Source organism: Mustela erminea, chromosome 12, assembly GCF_009829155.1.
Source record: "Mustela erminea isolate mMusErm1 chromosome 12, mMusErm1.Pri, whole genome shotgun sequence".
Classification (NCBI taxonomy): Eukaryota; Metazoa; Chordata; class Mammalia; order Carnivora; family Mustelidae; genus Mustela; species Mustela erminea.
In genome coordinates this window covers 43,495,590-43,516,946 of record NC_045625.1, presented here as the reverse complement: position 1 = coordinate 43,516,946, position 21,357 = coordinate 43,495,590, and positions in this window count along the sequence as shown.

The following is a 21,357-nucleotide window of genomic DNA, read 5'->3' as shown; positions in this document are numbered from 1 at the left end:
CTGAGCAGAGCGCCCGATGTGGGGCTCGATCCCAGGACCCTGGGATCATGACCTGAGCTGAAGGCAGAGGCTTTAACCCACTGAGCCACACAGGCACCCCACTCCTGGAAGTTTTCGTAGCTGCAGTCCTGAGTCTGTCCATTTTCCATGTTTGACTATTGACAAGTTTCCAACCCCACTCCTTCCTTTTTCCTCTTAGCACCATCAGGAAGTGCAAATAGCACTCGCCTCATTCCCACTGCCTAACCACCGTAAGACCCCCAGGCCAGTCTCCAGTCTTGACGCTCTTCCCTATTTGGGAAACCTGCCCTGCCCTCCTCAGAAAGCCTCATTCTGTAATAATATTAATATTCTGTTACATGTGCAGGGTCAGCAGTTTTGACACCGGCACTGTGTTTTAGAATGGGGAGGAAGGCCTATCCCACTTCTGGACGGTGCCATAACTGCAACTTCAGGTCATAATGTTTTTTCGTTTATCCTCTGCAAAACTGGCTCAGTGAGGGAGGGAATTCAGGAAAACCTTTACTAGAATGATTTTTTTTTTTTTTTAGAGGTGAAGTTCACTTTATCCAAGAGCTCCCTTATTTAAGTTTCCCAAGAACAGCTTTTCATTTTTCTATGGTCATTTTTTCTTATGAACAGGATACATTTTGTCTGTGGGTTGTGGACTTTGGAGAGAGAGGTCTGAGGACACAGGCAGAGCTGTAAACAGACAGGCTTTGGGGGACACAGGGGAGCCCTGAGCAGGGCAATTTTGAGACAGGTGAACATATGTTCAAATTTGCTCAGCACAACCCGGGTTATGCCTGTCAGCAAAGCATAATTATCACAGTAGCCCCTTTTTACTCTTGAAAGAGCTGTGGTGAATTATAGATATGTAATCCTCCCTATCAACAAACATATTTTGAGACTCAGGGTAGAAGCACGGCTATATCTATAGAGGAGTGAATAGGGTCCTCATCAGGGAAACCATAAGGGAAAGACAGTTGATAAAAACATCTGTTCCCTGTGGGTGTGTAACTATTATACATGCTACTGTGACGATTGCTACAGTCAACAGCAATAAGCAAAATCTCCATGAGTTCAGAAGCGATCATTTAATAGGAGATCTGGAGTTCAGGCATTCCAATGCCTACTCCTTTGCCTTCTAACTATATGACCTAGTCACATAACTTCCATAAACTTTCTTATGAAAGAAAGATACTAATTCCTGCCTTCCCTAACTGTTACAAGGGATTAAGTAAGCTAACCCAGGCAAATGTCATTACAGAACACCCTGTACATAAAAGGCAATATATTAACTACAGCTGCTGCATATTATTATAATGATATCATCATCATCATCATCATCGTTAGCAACACCATTCAGGTTACCAAGACCTCCCAACTATTTTTATGCCTACTTCAATAAGGAGAATGAGAATGTTTTGTTAAACAAACAAACAAAAACCTACAATATTTTTTTTTTTTTTTGCTTAAGACTACTTCTTGAGAATATGTCCTTCCAAAAGGTCATTTGTCAAAATGTATAGAACTCTTTGCGTGTATTTTTTGAACCAGCATTTGCATTTATAGACATTTATCCTCAGGAAAAACCATTCTTGTATTATAGTCAGTAGAGTATAGTAATGTGAGACCTGGACTCTGGAGTCTGACAGCCAAGGGTTAAATTCACACTGACTAGCTGTGTTGCCATGGCCTAGTTATAGCAATCTCTGTCTCCTTTTTTTAAAAGGGAGAAAATTATATTACTTACCTCATGGGACTGTTGGGAGGACAAAATTATTAGAATAAAGAATAGTGTATAGACTTTAATAACTGCTCAATGAGTATTATTTTTATTAAATATAATGATTCATTTCAAAATTATTCATGATCATAAATAATTAGAAACTAATTTAAGTGTCTTACAACAAAATAAAAGATTCAATTGTGGTACATAAAATGACCCAGCCTTTTTGACTGTTGAAAAAAAAAAAAAGAAACAATATAGCATTTCCAACTAATGTAAAGTGTTTACCGTTTGTTTTAAAATAAAATGGTTTGAGTTTAAACATTTAGGAATGGCCTTTTCTCTTTGGTAAAATTATACATGATTGTTTATTCTTGCTTTTTCCATAGTTAAATGTTTTATAAGTAATATGATTTACTTTTACAATCAAGAAAAGCTTAAAGTTATAAATAAAGGGAAAAAAAGCATTTGGTGATCTATAACCTTATGATCCTTTTTTATTGTTTCATAGAGAGAGGTTTAGTGTGCAAAAGTTACCTTAAGTCCAGGTCAAATCTTTAAAATAATTCATAGCTTCTCAATTAGTTCAGTCCACATTAATTATATTTATAAAGAATCTCTGAAATATATTTGTCACCTTATAGTGATTCTACAGTTAACAAAATACGTGCAATATTAATGAGACCAAGGTAGAAAACCTCCCATGCAGAAATAAAAGTGTTTTGACATCATAAAATGGATTGGCTCTGTAAAATTACATAGCCATGTAGTTTCAACTCTATTTAAGACATAGGAACACTGTCTTGTCTGCTGAGTGCAACAACATGATGGAATCTGATACAAAGCAATATGCTTTTGTTATTTCTGAGACAAAGAACAATGGCATAAAATAAAGAACAAAACTCATCCCAAAATCTTAGCCAGACTTACTATATATTTTTTACCCATATAAAAATGCACTAGATTTATAAGGATAGTTTAAACACAAATACAGAACTCTACGAACAAAAAGAATATGCATTTAATGGAAACAAAGCATGTTTTAGTCAGAAGAGGTGTATCTAAACCTCTGTCATCAACAGTCCCACATTAAGTGTCTGAATTCACGCTCACCCACTGTTATAGTACAGCAAAGAAGAAAACAATAGTTGAAAGCATCTGCCAGAGAAATGGGTCATAGATACATAAGGAAATAATTTGGGAGATGTTTTATAATAGCTCCAAATTTCAGACCATGAATCTGCTGCTATTTTTCATACAATCATTCTAAGGAAACAACTTAAGTATTTAGAAAATGGTAAGACAACAACATACTCGGCTAATAAATGTCAACAAGCCACAGGCTGCAAAAGACACTGATAAATTCATATCCACTCATTCTTATTGTCATATGGACCATCTATTTAATCTCTGTTCACTGTGTGTGTCGGTAGTTGGTATGACAGAATTTGCACGAAATTCTAGTACTATACTCCAAATAAAAAGCAAAAAATCTACCCCTTTAACTCTTCCAGAACTTTTTAGTTTCATGCCATATGGCCCAGATTCTTCCCTTTCCCATGTCAAAGTAAGTTGGGCGATGCCCTCATCACCCATTACGGCTGAGGTTGCCCTGAAGCATGCTTGTCTGAAAGAGCATATACCAAATATGCTTATGAGTTCTGCACAAGAGTAATAGAGCAGGAAGGGAAATCAAACCCCTGAACTCAGAAGACATCGTCTGCTACAGAACTCTATCAACTCCCATCACTTTTCCTTTAGTGACAACAGCTAGGTCTGATCAATTGTTTGGCATGTCTAACCACAGTGATGCCTTCTATTTCTAAAGTCACATTTTCCTTTAGTGACAACAGCTAGGTCTGATCAATTGTTTGGCATGTCTAACCACAGTGATGCCTTCTATTTCTAAAGTCACACTGGTCTCTTTTATTCACTTAACAGTAAAACCAAAGAATTGCTGTTATTATCGATGAGGAAATATTTTACATAATTTAGTCCATAATTACTTAGCCCAGCTCCCCCATTTTAATGGTGATAAATTAAGAGAATTAAAAACAACAAAACCAAACCTGACTTCATCTACAGGGTCAGCAAGTGGAAAAAGAACCAAATAAAAGATTTTTTTTTATATTAACATTTAACACTATGTCTCTTGTCTCAACAATTGGATCCAAAGTTGAGATCAGGCTATTAAAAAAAACTACTTATTTTGACCACCCTAGAAAGTAGGAGACTATTACTTAAAATGAAGATATTCAATAAATAATTCTAGCAAAGGATGAATAAAAGAACTAAAGCCTTTCTCTGTTAAATAACGTGCTTGTATTGTACAGTACATTCTAGAATAGAATAGAGTGGAATAGAATAGCATATAATAAACCAAACAGTTCTAAATGTTAACACAAGGTTTCACAGAAGAAAAGGATCTCTAAAACTACCCAGTGTCATTTTTGTCCTCAATTCAGTATGATAGTAGAGAAAATGTTTTCCACACATGAGCCATTTTTGGTGGTCCTTTCTCGTTATCAATACATAGAATTTTCTTTTTTAGAGAACTGCTAATACACACACACACACAGTTTTAGCATTGTAAAGGGTAAAAACATTCAAATACAGTTTGAGGAAACCAAGTAATTCTTAATTACAAATAAAACTACCTAGTCTTACTACCACATAACTCAAAGACTGTCTTCCAGTCGATGACTTCTTCTACACACAGTGTATTCCACATAATGGAGCTTTCTAGGAGGTACCTGGAACATCCATTTGGGATCAGATCATGATAAATCAGAAATCATCAATTACATAGTATTTTCACTTTTGACTAGAGTCTGTTGATTTCTAGTTGAGTGTTCAAGGTTTTTTACTAAAAGCAAAGAATATAAGATTTCTAAGCCCAAGGGTCCATCGATGATGAATGGACAAAGATGTGTTATATACACAATGGATTATTACTAAACCATAAAAAAAGAATGAAATCTTGCCATTTCAAAGGTATGGATAGAGCTAGAAAGTATTATGCTAAGTGGAATACATCAGTCAGATAGAGTTAAATACCCTATGATCTCACTCGCATGTGGAATTTAAGAAACAAACAGATGAGCAAAGGGGAGAAAAGAGAGGAAGGCAAACTAAGAAACAGACTTTTAACTCTAGAGAACAAACCGATGGTTGCCAGAGGGGAGGTAGGTGGGGGGATGGGTTAAATGGCTGATGGGGATTAAGGCTTGTACTTGTGATGAGCACCAGGTGTTGTATGGAAGTGCTGAATCACTACATGGTACACCTGAAACTAGTATTACAGTGTATGTGAACTGGGATTTAAACAATAACTCACTAACAAAAAGATTTCTATGAACAGCCCTCAGTGGATTCAGCATGGATTAGTGCTCCAGGAAGAAAAGTTTATTGGAGTTGACCAGCTGGAATGATGGTCATTCCAATGTGTTATAGCCCGATGCAACAGTAGAAATGGGGGGAAAAAAAAAACAACAACCTGATATCCATGTGGAAGAATACAATTGATTCTTCAACAATCATTGCCTCTAATGGGACTCCATACTCAGGATTTGATGAATAAACTTCAAGCCCCTACTTATTCTAACTTTTCTTAAAACAGAAGACATAAAAAGCAAAGATGAGTGGTATGCAAATCTTAACTAAGGAAATAATTTTGATGGTAATCCTATCTCATGAGACTATTCTGAAGTTTAGTTTAGAAACAACTACTTGGCTGCAAAAATGAAAGGTTTTCCAAATATTCCTGTATAACATCCATTGGTGCCTTTGCAGTTTGTTCTCATTGAAGTCCTTAACTCTCACTTCTACAACTCACTCTTCTTCCTATCGTCAACCATTAATCCAAGCACAAAATTGGAAAGTCATCCCAGAGAGCCCTTTCTCATTCATAGCATCCTTCACTCTGTCCTAATGTTTACCAGTTCTGTACCAACTCTACAAACTGTTTTCCAAGCAGAGCTGTGGTCTCTGCTGCCATTACTGCTCTAATTCAGGTTTTAATGCCCCTGTCCAACATGGATTGGAGTCTTTCAAGTGTCTTCTTCTCAGCCATAATCCCATGAACCCCTCCCCCTAAAATGTTTTCCTGATTTATTTATACCTTCTGTAAAATCTTCCAGAACCATGGAATATTATGCTTCCATCAGAAAGGATGAATACCCAACTTTTGTAGCAACATGGACAGGACTGGAAGAGATTCTGCTGAGTGAAATAAGTCAAGCAGAGAGAGTCAATTACCATATGGTTTCACTTATTTGTGGAGCATAACAAATAGTATTGAGGACATGGGGAGTTAGAGAGGAGAAGGGAGTTGGGGGAAATTGGAAGGGGAGGTGAATCATGAGAGACTATGGACTCTGAAAAACAATCTGAGGGGTTTGAAGTGGCGGGGGGGGGGGGGGGGGTAGGAGGTTGGGGTACCAGGTGGTGGGTATTATAGAGGGCACGGATTGCATGGAGCACTGGGTGTGGTGAAAAAATAATGAATACTGTTATGCTGAAAATAAATTAATTTAATTTAAAAAAAATCTTCCAGAACCTTAAAACCCTTGACCTAGGGCAAATGTTCAACTTTTTAGAATGACCTACAAATTCCTCCCTTCTTTGGCCACTTGCCCAAATCACTAGTCTCATCCCTGATCATAGTCCCACCCATTCTTTAAGATTAAGAGTTTGTGTGAATTTGCCTGCTTTTTCTACTCCCCAGAATTAGAAGCAATCGCCTCTGCTTTAAGAACCTGTAGTAATCCGTAGTACTACAGACAGAGCTACTCACAGCTCTTATCAAGCCTGTCACACTGTATTGCAAATGACTGATTACATGTGTTCTCTAAAACAGGAGTGGCAAATGAGTTTTATTTCTGTTGTGTGCTAATTTTAATCAATGGTTAGAGATTGTTTAGAATCACTTTCTAGAAAGAATTGTTGAAAAGCTTACCTGACCTGCATCCAATCCAAGCTACCTCTACAACTGGAAGCAAGAGAGAGAACAGGATCTGGACCAGCTATTTGTCGGCCTTGAACTAGCCAGTGAGTCCTGGCAAGTAATGAAATGTGCTTTATTCATTCATTCTGAATGCCTAGCATAGTGCTTGACACAAAAGTTCACTGAAAACACAAACATTGGGAACCACCCATCCTAATCTTTAACTCCACACACAGGAGTCCAGACTCCTCCTCTTCTAGTCCTGTAAAGGCAAACACATGGGACCTGAGTCTAACTTCTCTGAATTGGTGAATGAGAGGAGGTACGGGTTTACTAGCAGAACAAGGGACCCAGTAAGAGTGCCGTCTAAGGCATTCCAAACCCAACTTCTCCTTCTAGCAGCTCTGTAAGTTTCCGTGGACGATTATTTGACCCTTCCCAAGCTCAATTTCCTCATCAGGAACATAGGGATAATGAAAACTGCCTTGCAAGGTTGCCATAGGGATTAGAAATAAAAAGCATCATTACATAGTGGGCCCTCCATAAATGATAACTATTAGTTTGTGCTATTTTGGCTCACAGCAAATTTCCATGGGGAGAAATATGCTTTTTCAAACCCAAAGAGATAATTTCAGTCCCATTTTTCTGCTCAGTTATATAGGTTGCTTCGTTAGGAACACAGAATCGGTGAATATCAATTACATTTACTGCGTCTTTATTTTGCTGTTGCCCGAGCTCTGAGCTCGAGCTGCACAGCAGCCTCAAGGATGTTTATTAGTATTACTTTAAAGAATCGATGAATAATTGATAACAATGAAACACTTTGCCTTTGTGCGATATTTTTCGTCTTTGGCTTTTGAAGGGTTAAGGTTTTTCGCTCTTTTGTATTTCCCACCCTAGCTTCTATTTACCAAACCCCAAAAGAATTCTAAAGCACAGTAAGACTTTTCCAGCATCATTCAATGGATTCTTTGGATTCTTATTTCATCAAGACTGTCCTTTTCACAATGTTTCCACAGGTTGTGGCTGAACAACATGTGTATATTTACATATGCACATCAAGGAGTCTGGGGATAAGAGGCCAGAGTCAGGAATTGATAATAAACAACAGCACAGCTGAGTCTAGTGTCAGCCAGTCACTGAATGTCACCTACTGGCTCCCTATTTCAATTCTCATTAACTTGACCCTTTAGGTGGGGGATATTATCCTCAATAAAGAAGTAGGAAGTTTCAAAAGATTAAGTCACCAAGGTGACACAGCGTATTATTGAAGAGAAGATAATGATAGTGTTAGCATCTGACATCAACCATGAAAACATCTACCACCATCGACTGATGTCTTTACACAGGATCTGTGTTCTACAAATCCACAGGCTCTTGGGTGGCAGAGCAGAGACCAAACCTAGATTACTTGGATTTCAAAGGTGACTTGTTTTTGGACATTTCATTTCTTCTTAAAGTAGAGGAGTTTGAACCTATCGAGTCCCTTATCACTCAGAGCCCATCTTTCTTATCCAGAGGTTTCCCTACATTCCCTCCAAAGTACTTCAGAAGCCACTCCCCGGCTGTCTGCCAGTGCCATCTGCATTCATCTTTTCCATAGGGACACTGAATGACCTACATGCCACATTCGAGAAAATGCAAGCAAACCTTTCATAGGTGCTCTTCATTTGATGCAAATAAGTGTAACACGAGACAATCTGACACAGACAGAAGCTCATAATTAATGAAGCCACAGACCCCAGATTTGTTTCACAATGGACAATTAACTCAAAATCATTGTCATTGTGTAACCACTTCAGAACAAGGAGATGAATCATAGCTTTACAAAAGTGTTGCCCTGTCTAGCTAATGAGTGTCTGCAATATGGTTATAATTTTTATTACGGTGATCATTAAGGACTTAAGCACTTGATTTGTTTGTAGTTTCCTATCCCAACCCCACTCCACCACCAAAATAAATTCTATGGCAGTTCTGATTCTGTCTATCCCCAACCTACATATTAAGAGAACACTGGTCCAGTGCTGATTTGAACAGATAAACCAAATACCTGTTTTCCTCTTAAAAGAGATGTTCTTCTGATAGACGTGATAAGCAGGGACAAATGACATCCAAATATTGCCACATGGATGGGCAGGTTATGGGAACAGCTTTTCTGCCCTGTTAAAAATGACCTCAAGATCAAGAACAATCTATCAGAGACTACTACTGAGAAATTATGTGCTTATGAGGTAATCAGTAGTAAGTTAGATAAGTGTGTTCCTGATAGGAGCAGCTGCTTTGTGATTCAGCAATCTGAGAATCAATGAGCCTTGTGCAGAAATGTTCCATAAACAAGACCAAAAGTCTGAATTATAAATGTAAACAATACAATGCAATTTTCCAAAGATACTGACCACTTTGGCAGCTTCCAGCCTTTCATGATCCTTTTCAAAGAGCTGAACATCTTTTTGCCAAAATGCAAAAGTTTTATTTATTCTCTTTCACTTTGAAAAGCCCAGCTTAAAAGTAGACTTGGAGAAAATTTTTTTTAAAATGTTTAAGAGGATCACAGTCTACCTGTTTCCTGGAACACCTGGAAGATGTTAGGACTCTAACAACAAGGTTCTCCTATTTTACAAGTCCTCAAGGTCTCAGTGGAAGCAAAAAGGCTCATTAATGATGTAAAGATATCAGACTTGCTGGTATTAATATTTCCCCTACACGAAGACCTCTATGAAGTTCACATATTAAAATGTTCAGTTAGGGCAAAAACCATAGAGCATCATTTAAAGCAAGCAAAAGACTGTTTGATAGACACCTAGAAGCGACCACATCATTAGCAGTCAGCCATTCCTGTAGTCGTGGATCTTTCGTTCCATTAGAGAAAGAGACCTCATCCAGTGCGTACCCATCCACGTGGTGTATGTGTGTGTCTTAGTGTGTGTGTGTTCCCATGTGTGCATACTTGTATGTGTGCATAGTGCTGGGAAAAGAATCAAATCATGAGATAAAAGGATATCCTTTCATCCGCTTCTAAATTTCATGGAACATCAATAGCACTACCATCAAAGCTGAGCAGAAAGCTATTTTTCTGTCTCTAATGGCCACAGTATGGAATCAGATTTGGAGGCCCCTACCTTAATATCTGCCTTCTTGAGCCAGCAGCCATCATGTCTTAGCTTGCTGATTACTAAGAAACATTTCATAAAAGTTTATTCAAACCATTAAAAGTATGTAGGAGGTGAACTGTGCAAGAAAATAGCATATTACAAAGTTTCAAGTTGTGTATCAAATGCTTCCTTCTATCCATCATTAGCATGAGTCGGGCTCATACACAGTCAAGGACACCAGAATGGTGCAAATAAGACAAGACCTACAAAAAGCAGTATTCCTAACACTCAGGTCACTGTAAGAAAGGACAAAAGCCTTTTAAATCTCAGCTGCCATTTGCAGGGCACAGGGAAAAGTACAAATGGAGGCTGATGAAACAACTAAATATTTAAAACTCACAAATTCAAATTAAATATTTCATTATAACCACTCATAATTCTAGTATTCAATGTCGATATAGTTGCCAGCATACAGCCCTGATAAAGTGAAATATCGCACGTTACATCCAGACAGGTGTGGCTCAACAGAACTCACTACACTGATGGAAGTATTCCCTACCTGGGTCAGCGGGGACACTAGCCACACGGAGTGACTGAGCACTTGAAACGGGGCTAGTGCAACTGAGGAACAAAATTTTAACATTATTTAATCTTAATTAATTTTAATAGCCCCTATGGGTATTGGCTACCCTAGCCAACAGCAAGATCCAGACCTAGGAGCAGGTTCCTCAGCTGTCCTATGCAACGGTTGTCAGAATTGGGCTAAATTATGAGAACTTCTGGAAACATGCATTGGAAGAAAATGGACATTTATATTTCTGAGAATAAAATTACTTCATGATGCAAGATCTTTCATGTTCATGCTCACAGAAGAAGATTTGACACTTAAATTGACTTGTCTTTTATCTATCAAAGTGCCTCTGTTGCTCAAATCCTCCTCACTCTGAAGCAGCCCCTGTCTGTACCAGCAGCAGCAGCCCAGTCCACAAACATCCCCTCTGTTTATGCTCAGTCACCTTTGATTTCAGAGACACGGGGGGGAGATGGGGAGAAGTTCTTCCCCGTTTAGCCTGTGTAAAATGTGAGAATAAATGCTTGAGACTATGGGCTTCTCTGTGCCAACTGAGGGCTGGATCCAAAGTAACCAAGTTGCCTGTGAATCCCTCAGTCGATGTATTTATGTGAATATGGGTGTGTGTGTGTGAGAGAGAGACAGAGACAGAGACAGACAGACAGAAAGATAAAGTCAGGCAGACACAGACAGGCATAAAACCTTTTTATAACATGTGGACTTGGGAGGGGACCCTTTTGCCTAAAAAAATAGTGCAATGGCCTCATGTAAAAAGCAATTAGAGATTTTAGTTTAGTGGTTATACGTTGTATTATTAGCCTAAGATGACATTTTTACTTAGAACCGAATGGAAAAATATATCTTACAACAAGTGGCAATATAACCAAAGTAAAAAGCAGCAAAAACAGCAAGTAAATACTAATTTTCACTTCCCTTTACCTACAAATAATGACATATCCATTATTATGGTTGATGTGCTCAAAATAAACAATTTACTTACGTGTATGAGCAGGATTTTAAAAGCAAATAACAAAGCATAAAGGCAGACCACTACAAAGGGAAGCATATGGGAAGAAAATGGAATAAACTATCAATCGAAAAATTCAAGAGGTCAAGAAACCACAGAATCAAATGTCCTCCTGAAGCGTAGATACCATCCACCAGGCTCCAGTCTACCGGGCCAGACTGTACTGTAGATAGGTGATTTCTTTCACCAGTTTCACTAGACATGAATAAAACCAAGTGTCCCCATTCTGTCCTTTTATTATGCTCATGTCTAAAATTCTCATAGTGTGAGACAAACTGAAGCACGTCTGATCTATTGTTGGCAGCCCCTAAAATTGCCTCAGCCCTGGCCCAGAATGCTCCCAATCTCCACTCGGGAAGGAAGTGCAAAGGGAGAGAATCACTGCTATCCTTTGCTAAGGGGAGGTGACAATTCAGTCCTCAGAAAGGGAGTCACACAGGTGGAAGAAAGTTGCCTCCTGAGCATCTCAACTTGTGCTTCCAAAGGACTGTGTCTCTAACTTCGGTCCCTGCAGGACTCTTCATTCTCCTCAGGCTAGGTAAAAACTCACAAAGAGGACCCACAAGGCCTATTATATGGTCCCTGCTTCAGCCTACAAGTCCATCTCTCCCCCAGCCATACATGTATTATTTATTCAAATACACAATTCTCGCTCTCCCCGTGCTCCCCTTGAATGCCTTTTGCATAGGATGTCCTTTGGCCTGACAGAATCTCCATCCACTCCCGACTTCTCCTTCTCCCTTCTGACATCCACTGATCTTCCTCCCAGTTGGATTCTGTCTCTTCAATGCGCTCTCCTACTATACAAAATTTTACAGATAACTGAAGAAGTTATCAGTCTCTAAGATTATTTCATGCGTGTTTGCCTCCATCACCCACTAGACTAACAGTTCTATTACGAACCGTATGTGTCTTATTCATCATGCTACACCCAGAGCCAGCTCAATCGTGGAATATGGTAGTAGGAGCTCACCTTTATTATGCACATACCATGAAGCCAACAGCCTCTTAATTCATTGGATCTCTCCTAATCCTCTAAGGTAGGGACTATTATAATCCCCATTTTACAGACATGAACACCCGACCCCAGAAAAGTTAAGACTCAGGTAAGTCATAAATGGCAAAATGAAAATTTAAACCTAGGCATTTGGTTCACAGCCTAGGATCTTAATTACTATGCTCTGTGGTTTCCTAACCTAACAGGTGCACAGTAAACACTTTGAGAGTAAAATAAATGAAAGATAGAAAAGAGAAAAATACCTAAGTAAATGAGGTTTTGGCATATTTCTGACATGCATTTCATCCCTTTCAGCACTCCAAGGCATGAGTCTTACTCCTCTTCTGACTTAATTTCAAGAACAACAAATGACAAAATATTTTAACTTAGGGTCATTCCATGAGATCGTTTGCATTCGGGGTGGGTGGTGAGGGATGAGCAATATTAGCCCAGAGACGGCTATCCTTAGAAAGCCTGCTACTACACTTGACCTTGGGCTGGCATCTGAGAACTTTACTGGTATGTAGTTCCCTACTCGGATATAAAATCTCTTTTAAATGATAACAAGAGCTCACTGTGCCTAAATTGATTGTGTCAACATTGTGGTTCATGCTGAACGTGCATTGCCTTTCTGGGAGTCTGGAGGTTTGGTACATGCTAGTCAGAGTGCATCTGTAACTAGCCCCCACAACATATTAGATGCTGAGCCCTTAATTCCCCAACAGACAATCCTTGATACACCATCACAACCCATCACTAGAAAAATTCAATGCATCTATTGTGACTCCACTGGGAGAGGACCTCAGAAGCTTGCACCGGGCTTCCTGCAGACTTTTCCCATATACCGTGATCCTTTGCTTATCTTGATGATCTTGTTTTGCATCTTTTCACTATAGTAAGTCTTAGCCATGTGTGCAAATGTATGTTGAGTCCTGTGAGTTCTCTTAGCAAATCAATGAACAAAAAACTGGTCTTGGGGCTAACCAACACCAATATCTTTGTAAGAGGGAGGCATAACGCAGGAAAAAAAAAAATGAACAGTGACCCAGGCCTCCAACCATATTTGCTACAAAGCATAATAATTTCACTGGTATTAAAGCAATCCCGCCACTGGGATAAAGAGAAGTACTGAATTTAGACATAAAAACCTCTGTATTTCCCTCTCCTCTCTGTCAGTATTAAGGCACATGATAGTGTGTTAACAACCCATCTCAGAGCTTTGTCTCCTTATCTGTAATATGGGAAGAACAACACTTATTTCTCAGATTATTGTGAAGTTTCATTGGAAGAGTATATGCAAATGAGCCTAGGTCTGTACCTAGCATGAATAATCACTCAATAAATATGTAAATATCAATTTTAGAACCCCAAAACATTTCATAGGAATCAAAGCATTCCTATGAAGAAACAATAATTCATTTAAGATATGACATATCTCTGTAAGTTTAGCCCAAAACACTCACTCAACACACACATAGACTGACTTGCTTTTAAAAACAAACATATAAAAACAAAGAGAGCTTTTTCCCCCTGTCCGGCCATACAATTTCAAGCCAAATAACAACAAACCTGGGAGCTTTTGTTCAGGTGCCAGCTACATGGCTCTCACAAAATGAGATTTTAGCATTTTATTAATCATAAGACAGCACTAAATTTACTTCCCACCTGACAGTTTTAAACATGCAGTCAAATGGTGAGTTAATTAAGTGACAGTGTCCACGTTACTCAGGAAGATGAAGCAATAAATGGCTTCTGTGGCAGATTAAACGTCAGAATAAAATTGAGGAGTCTTTGATAAACCACTGGAGAGGTCATTGGCTACTCGGAGTCCTAGAATTTGGACTGCAGCCCCACAGACCATGAACACCTGCAGATCCAGCAATGACGGGCCCATTTTTCAAGGTGTGGTGTATTCTAGTTGAAAGGTCAAGGGTGGCAACTTCCAGTCAAGCTGAACACCCTAAATTCTGATGACCATCTGACTTTGAAATGAAGAACATAATACATGTTCTCCTTCTTACATAAGAGAAAGGTCTGGATGAGATGGGTCATTTTCCAGATTCATAAAGGATTTGGGGGAGACACCTCAGATTTTTCAGAAAACAAAATGGAGGCTGAGCAATGAGACTCTACTTTGTCCACAGCCCCACCCCCCACTCTACCTCCTGCTCCAGTTATATCTCATTTAAAGGACTCTTCCTTAAAAAGGGAGGGAAGGAGGGAAGGAAGGAGGGGTATTGCACTAGATGATCCAGTATTTCCATCTGTCCAATTCCAATTTTTTAGGACTTAACAAACTAAAACCTTTCTTTCCATTCCACCCTGATAATTTCTAATACTACAGACCCAACATCTTCCTCAAGGAGATAGCAACACATTATTAAAGTAACTCTAATTGGCAGTGGAAAAAAAGAAAGCTAATGAGGGCAAAAAATAAGAGATGGGGGGGCACCTGGATGGCTCAGTGGGTTAAGCCTCTGCCTTCAGCTCGGGTCATGATCTCAGGGTCCTGGGATCGAGCCCCACATCGAGCCCCACATCGGGCTTTCTGCTCGGCGGGGAGCCTGCTTCTCCCTCTCTCTCTGCCTTCCTTTCTGCCTATCTGTGATCTCTATCAAATAAATAAATAAAATCTTTAAAAAAAAAATAAGAGATGGGAACTAAACACTGTTTCTGCCATCATTCTGGTCCGTAGAGGATGTATTTATTCTTTTCAGTAACCTGCAAATACCCTCCTAATTGACTCCTTACAACTTTACACAGTATTTTTCTTTGAGTTTCACAAGTGAGCAAATTGTGAGATTAGAAAATTTAAGAAATACGCTAAGGTTCTGATAGAAGTAGTAAAACAGCCATTTAATTTGAAGGATGCTTTGACTTGACAACCTGAGTTACTTCTTAAAAAAGAAGCAAGCTGAGGGCAGCCTTCTTTTACTTGGAAGTGCTGGTGTTGACAAAGGATAGGACATATGTATATATAAATTCACAGAAAAGAGTTTGGAATACTAAAAATAAGAACAGTGGTTACCTCTGGGGAAAGGAATTGAGAGAGGAGGCTAACAAGACGATGTCTACAATGTCTTAGTCCATTGAGGCGGATACAGCAAAACACCACAGGCTGAGTCGCTTGTGAACAACTTCTCTCTCACAGTCTCGAGGCTGGGAAGTCCAAGATCAAGATGCCAGCAGATCTAGCATCTGGGGAGGGCCCTCATCCTGGCTCTCTCTAACTTTAGGTGGCACACAGGAAGAGGCAACACTAATCCCACTTATGGGGGCTCCACCCTCATGACCCAGTCCACATCCCAAGGGCCCCACCACCAAATACTATTACATTCAGGGTTCTATATTTCAATGTATGAATTTTGGGGAGATGCAAATATTGTCTATAGCCTACATTTCATTGTATATGCTTTTATGTTATTTGAATGTTTTGTTTTGTTAATGCATTGATAGACTACTCTTATAATTTAAGGAATAAAGAAAATTGCATCTTCTCTTCATAAGAAGACACTCTTGCATCAGTCTGACCAGAGGATTATCAAATCGCTTTAAAAACAAATTCCCTCAACAATAGGGTTACAAGGCTCCTATTTTCACATTCAACTTTATTACTAATCTGCTTAGCTAAATCCTGCCCTAAAGTGTTACCAGTGAATGTGGATTACAGATGGACGGAATCCACTCTTTTCATTCAGAAATATTAAGCATCGACCACTCTGCCCCTTTTACATGCTCAACCTACACCTGGGCAGTGTTTACTTAACTAGGTGCTTACTAGACCACCTATGAGCAGTCATGCAATGGCAGTTCTGCTGATATACATAGGAATTACATCAAAGCATAGTCTCCCAGCATGGTACCCTCTAGAAACAGTCATTCCTTCAAAGGCAAATCTCTCAGGCCTTAATCACAATTGGAACCCCAAAATGAGAAATTTCACATTTAAAAACTATGGTTTTAAAAAGAAATCAGGATTATCTGTTACTGCCATACTTGCAATTCCTAGTACATGTGTATGTGTGTGTGTGTCTGTGTGTATAATACATTACATTAATCAAAACTGGTTTATCACGTTTTAATTCAGAGGTGCTTTCCCCTTTAATCTTTACAATACCCTCGTACTGTTTCATCCATTGGGAAAAAAATGCAATTTATTATAATTATTTTGCTGAAAATTACTGAGTCAATAAAAAGAACGGAGACTTGAATCTAGTTTCCGGGTTCAGAATTCAAAGACTATGTAAGCCCACAATAAGCTGAAGTCATTTCTGATGGAAGAGAGAGGGATTAAAAGCCATTAAGTCCTCAAAGCCCCCTGAATTTAAGATCTGGATCCATTGATAATTCCTATTATCAAGAAGCTGACCTGATAAAAACATGTAATAATCAGATTGTGGGTTGACTTAGTTAATTGTAGTATCAAACAACTAGAGTGAAAACCTGTTTTGTGAGAGAAATTTGTAAATTTTGCCTCCTACAAGAAATTCAACTGTACAAATATCATAATGATGGCTGATAATTATTTTTCATATCTCACCTCTTTGCCTAATTACAGCATTTTAAAGTTGGCAGGGAATTAGATATATTTACTTATTCATTCATCCTACATTAAGTGATAATAATTAACTCTATTTTACAATAATAACTATTAATTATTATCTGTGTTTTACAATAGTTGACATAAAATGGCTCAGCTCAGGATAATACCTACATTTCAAAACTTAAGAAACAACGTATCTATACAGAAAAATGGGAGGCAAATACCAAAGTTTCTTAATAATTTTTTAAAAATGGCTAAAACAGGAAATACATGGGCTTAGGGAAAGGACTTGAAGGTAGGACTGGTATGTCAGGGAGGTGCTGTGTTTTCTAAAGCCTTACAGGAGCAGATCTTACTTGATTTTAAAAAAATAGACGTGTGGAAACCTTCTCGAACACCTAATTTTGAATTTCACATGATGGCCATAAGTGGCCTTTCTCCTTTGGAGCGGGCTGCTGGTCTATAACTGATCCCTTTTAGTATCGTCACATTTTCCTGGTTCTTCATGTATCTAGGAATTGGGGGTGTTAGCATGGCTTGTTTTAATATACTAATGGTAGCGGTTTATTTAAAAGTAGAAGATCTGTTCTCAATGGCCAAAATGCCAAGACGACAGATTAAAGCCTGGGTAAACCAGAACATGTGATTAGCCTAACTACAAGGCAAGCTGATGAATTCGACCCACTGAGTCTCTGGAAATCCTATTCTACCTATTAGTCAAACTAGCCCTGTGGAATGTAGAATTCAAAGGATTCATCTTTGAATCTGCTTCGTTCATTCCTTTTCTAATACATGACCACAACCCAGCACTATCCAACTGCAAGTATGGTCACTCAAGCTAGTAATGTAAGCAATTTAATTTAGGGGGATTCTGCCTCTCTGCCTGCTCTGAAAGAATGGTTACCCAAATTCATGGCAGGGAGAGAACGGAGAGCCAAACTTGACCCTTTTAGGCTAGGCAACTTTGCCCACAATGAGATGGGAGGTCACTGCCAACACTACACAGGTGACCTGGATGGCCTGGACAAGAGACCAGTGGCAGGTGCAGGAATGAGAACTGCCCAGTAACCACCCAGCCAAAGGCCACACAGGCAGAGTGCACACAGCCAGAGCTGAGTGACGCAGCGGTGGGAATGCCAACATGCAGAAAATGACATCAACCTCCCCAACCGGAGAGCAGTCTTCCCCCTGGCATGTCTGCCCAAAGAAAGAATACACAGAAGAAAATACTGAATCTGTTCAGGTGCACATGCCAGGAATAGGACACCCAGAGAGCTCTACAAAGCAGGGGTAGCAGTCACCACAATCTGAATGCTCGGCCAACCCAAAGTGAAGCTGGAAAACAGAATTGTTTAAAAACTAGAGTCAGACAGATGGCAAAAAGGAAATACCAGGAAAATCAAACCCAAAATAGAAACCCTAAAGAAAGATTAGGTAAGATTGAAGCAAGTAAATATTTCAGTGCAAAATAAACAAAACTAACAGATTTGTGGAATGTGTTCAGATGGAAACAGTCATAGGACTGGTGTCAACAATGGATTTCAGACTCCTAACTGGGAAAGGAAAGGAACCAGGGCTCATAACAGTGTCAGGGTATGAAGAGGAGAAAAGAGTTAGGACCTGCAGAATAAACAAAAAGCACATCAAATTTGCTTCTTCTTCTTCTTCTTCTTAAAAATAATAATAATAATAATAATAATAATTCTTTTTTTAGAGTATCATGGCAGGACCTGTGGAGCCCGACAAAACAGTTTTCTTGTATCACTTTTGTTTTTACACTAATCAGCTCTGAGTGTTGTTTTTCATCGTAATAGCAAATGATGCATGGCTGTGTTTAAGAACAAGAAGACAGGCCCCCAAAATGCTTGTGCTAAGCCCCACATCAACAAACCAAGACAGAGTTTCACCTCTCTCAGAAATGGCATCTTAAACCCGTCAGGCAGGAATGGCCTGGTCAGCACGAGTTAGTTGATCTCCCTCGTAGACTCCTGCCAACCTGTGAAGAGAGTAACCAGGCAATAACCAACCCGCTGTCCGCCTAGTGTAACTTCATGTTTGCACTCCCTTCTTCCTATAAGTCTTTCACTGTAGGCTCCTGAAAGCTCCTTTATCTGTTAAACTGAATACTGCTCCATTGGAATAAGTTTTTTGTTAAAACACCTGCCATTATGGGAAGCATCCACATCCTAAAAAGAAATGGATGAGAGGACAAGGATGGAAATTTAAAAGTCTTCAATATTGAGCTAAACATAGACAACTGGATCTGGGTTTGTTGTTGTTGTTTTACATTTTTTTTTAATTTATTTTCAGCATAACAGTATTCATTGTTTTTGCACTACACCCAGTGCTCCATGCAATCTGTGCCCTCTCCAATACCCACCACCTGGTTCCCCCAACCTCCCACCACCCGCCCCTTCAAAACCCTCTGGTTGTTTTTCAGAGTCCATAGTCTCTCATGGTTCTCCTCCCCTTCCAATTTCCCTCAACTCCCTTCTCCTCTCCATCTCCCCATGTCCTCCATGCCATTTATTATGCTCCACAAATAAGTGAAACCATAGGATAATTGACTCTCTCTGCTTGACTTATTTCACTCAGCAGAATCTCTTCCAGTCCCGTACCATGTTGCTACAAAAGTTGGGTATTCATCCTTTCTGATGAAGGCATAATACTCCATTGTGTATATGGACCACATCTTCCTTATCCACTCGTCTGTTGAAGGGCATCTTGGTTCTTTCCACAGTTTGGCGACCGTGGCCATTGCTGCTATAAACAATGGGGGTACAGATGGCCCTTCTTTTCACTACATCTGTATCTTTGGGGTAAATACCCAGTAGTGCAATTGCAGGGTCATAGGGAAGCTCTATTTTTAATTTCTTGAGGAATCTCCACACTGTTCTCCAAAGAGGCTGCACCAACTTGCATTCCCACCAACAGTGGAAGAGGGTTCCCCTTTCTCCACATCCCCTCCAACACATGTTGTTTCCTGTCTTGCTAATTTTGGCCATTCTAACTGGTGTAAGGTGATATCTCAATGTGGTTTTAATTTGAATCTCCCTGATGGCTAGTGATGATGAACATTTTTTCATGTGTCTGATAGCCATTTGTATGTCTTCACTGGAGAAGTGTCTGTTCATATCTTCTGCCCATTTTTTGATATGATTGTCTGTTTTGTGTGTGTTGAGTTTGAGGAGTTCTTTATAGATCCTGGATATCAACCTTTTGTCTGTATTGTCATTTGCAAATATCTTCTCCCATTCCGTGGGTTGCCTCTTTGTTTTCTTGACTGTTTCCTTTGCTGTGCAGAAGCTTTTGATTTTGATGAAGTCCCAAAAGTTCACTTTTGCTTTTGTTTCCTTTGCCTTTGGAGACATATCTTGAAAGAAGTTGCTGTGGCTGATATCGAAGAGGTTACTGCCTATATTCTCCTCTAGGATTCTGATGGACTCCTGTCTCATGTTGAGGTCTTTTATCCATTTTGAGTTTAATGTCTATACTTCCTAGAGCAATCTATACTTTTAATGCCATTCTGATCAAAATTCCACCAGTATTTTTCAAAGAGCTGGAGCAAATAATCCAAAAATTTGTATGGAATCAGAAGAGACCCCGAATCGCTAAGGAAATGTTGAAAAACAAAAATAAAACTGGGGGCATCATGCTACCTGATTTCAAGCTTTACTACAAAGCTGTGATCACCAAGACAGCATGGTACTGGCATAAAAACAGACACACAGACCAGTGGAACAGAGTAGAGAGCTCAGATATGGACCCTCAACTCTATGGTCAAATAGTCTTCAACAAAACAGGAAAAAATATACAGTGGGAAAAATACAGTTTCTTCAATAAAAGGTGCTGGGAAAACTGGACAGCTATATGTAGAAGAATGAAACTCGACCATTCTCTTACACTGTACACAAAAATAAACTCAACTAGATCTGTTTTGTTCAGAAAGTACTTTATTTAGAAATTAAAAAGTAAATTTAAGTGTATATCCCAGACCAAACCTCATCAACATTTCTTAGTAAAAATGCAAAACAAGGGCTAAATGTCTACCTGGAAATTGATAATCAAACTAAAAATCACCAAAGTTAGGGTGCCTGGGTGGCTCAGTGGGTTAAAGCCTCTGCCTTTTGCTCAGGTCATGGTCTCAGGGTCCTAGGATCAAGACCCACATCAGGCTCTCTGCTCAGGGGGGAGCCTGCTTCCCCCCCCCCCACCCCGCCTCTGCCTGCCTCTCTGCTTACTTTTGATCTCTGTCAAATAAATAAAATCTTTAAAAATTTTTTTAAATAAAAATAAAAATAAAAATCACCTAAGTTGAAGCCCCAACTTAGTTTAGATCAGCATTCACCAGAGCAAATACAGACAGCTCATCAACAACTTCATGTCAAATTAAAAAAAAAAATAATGATCATACAAAACTCATTTGAGTTCAACATAAAAGAGCAAATAA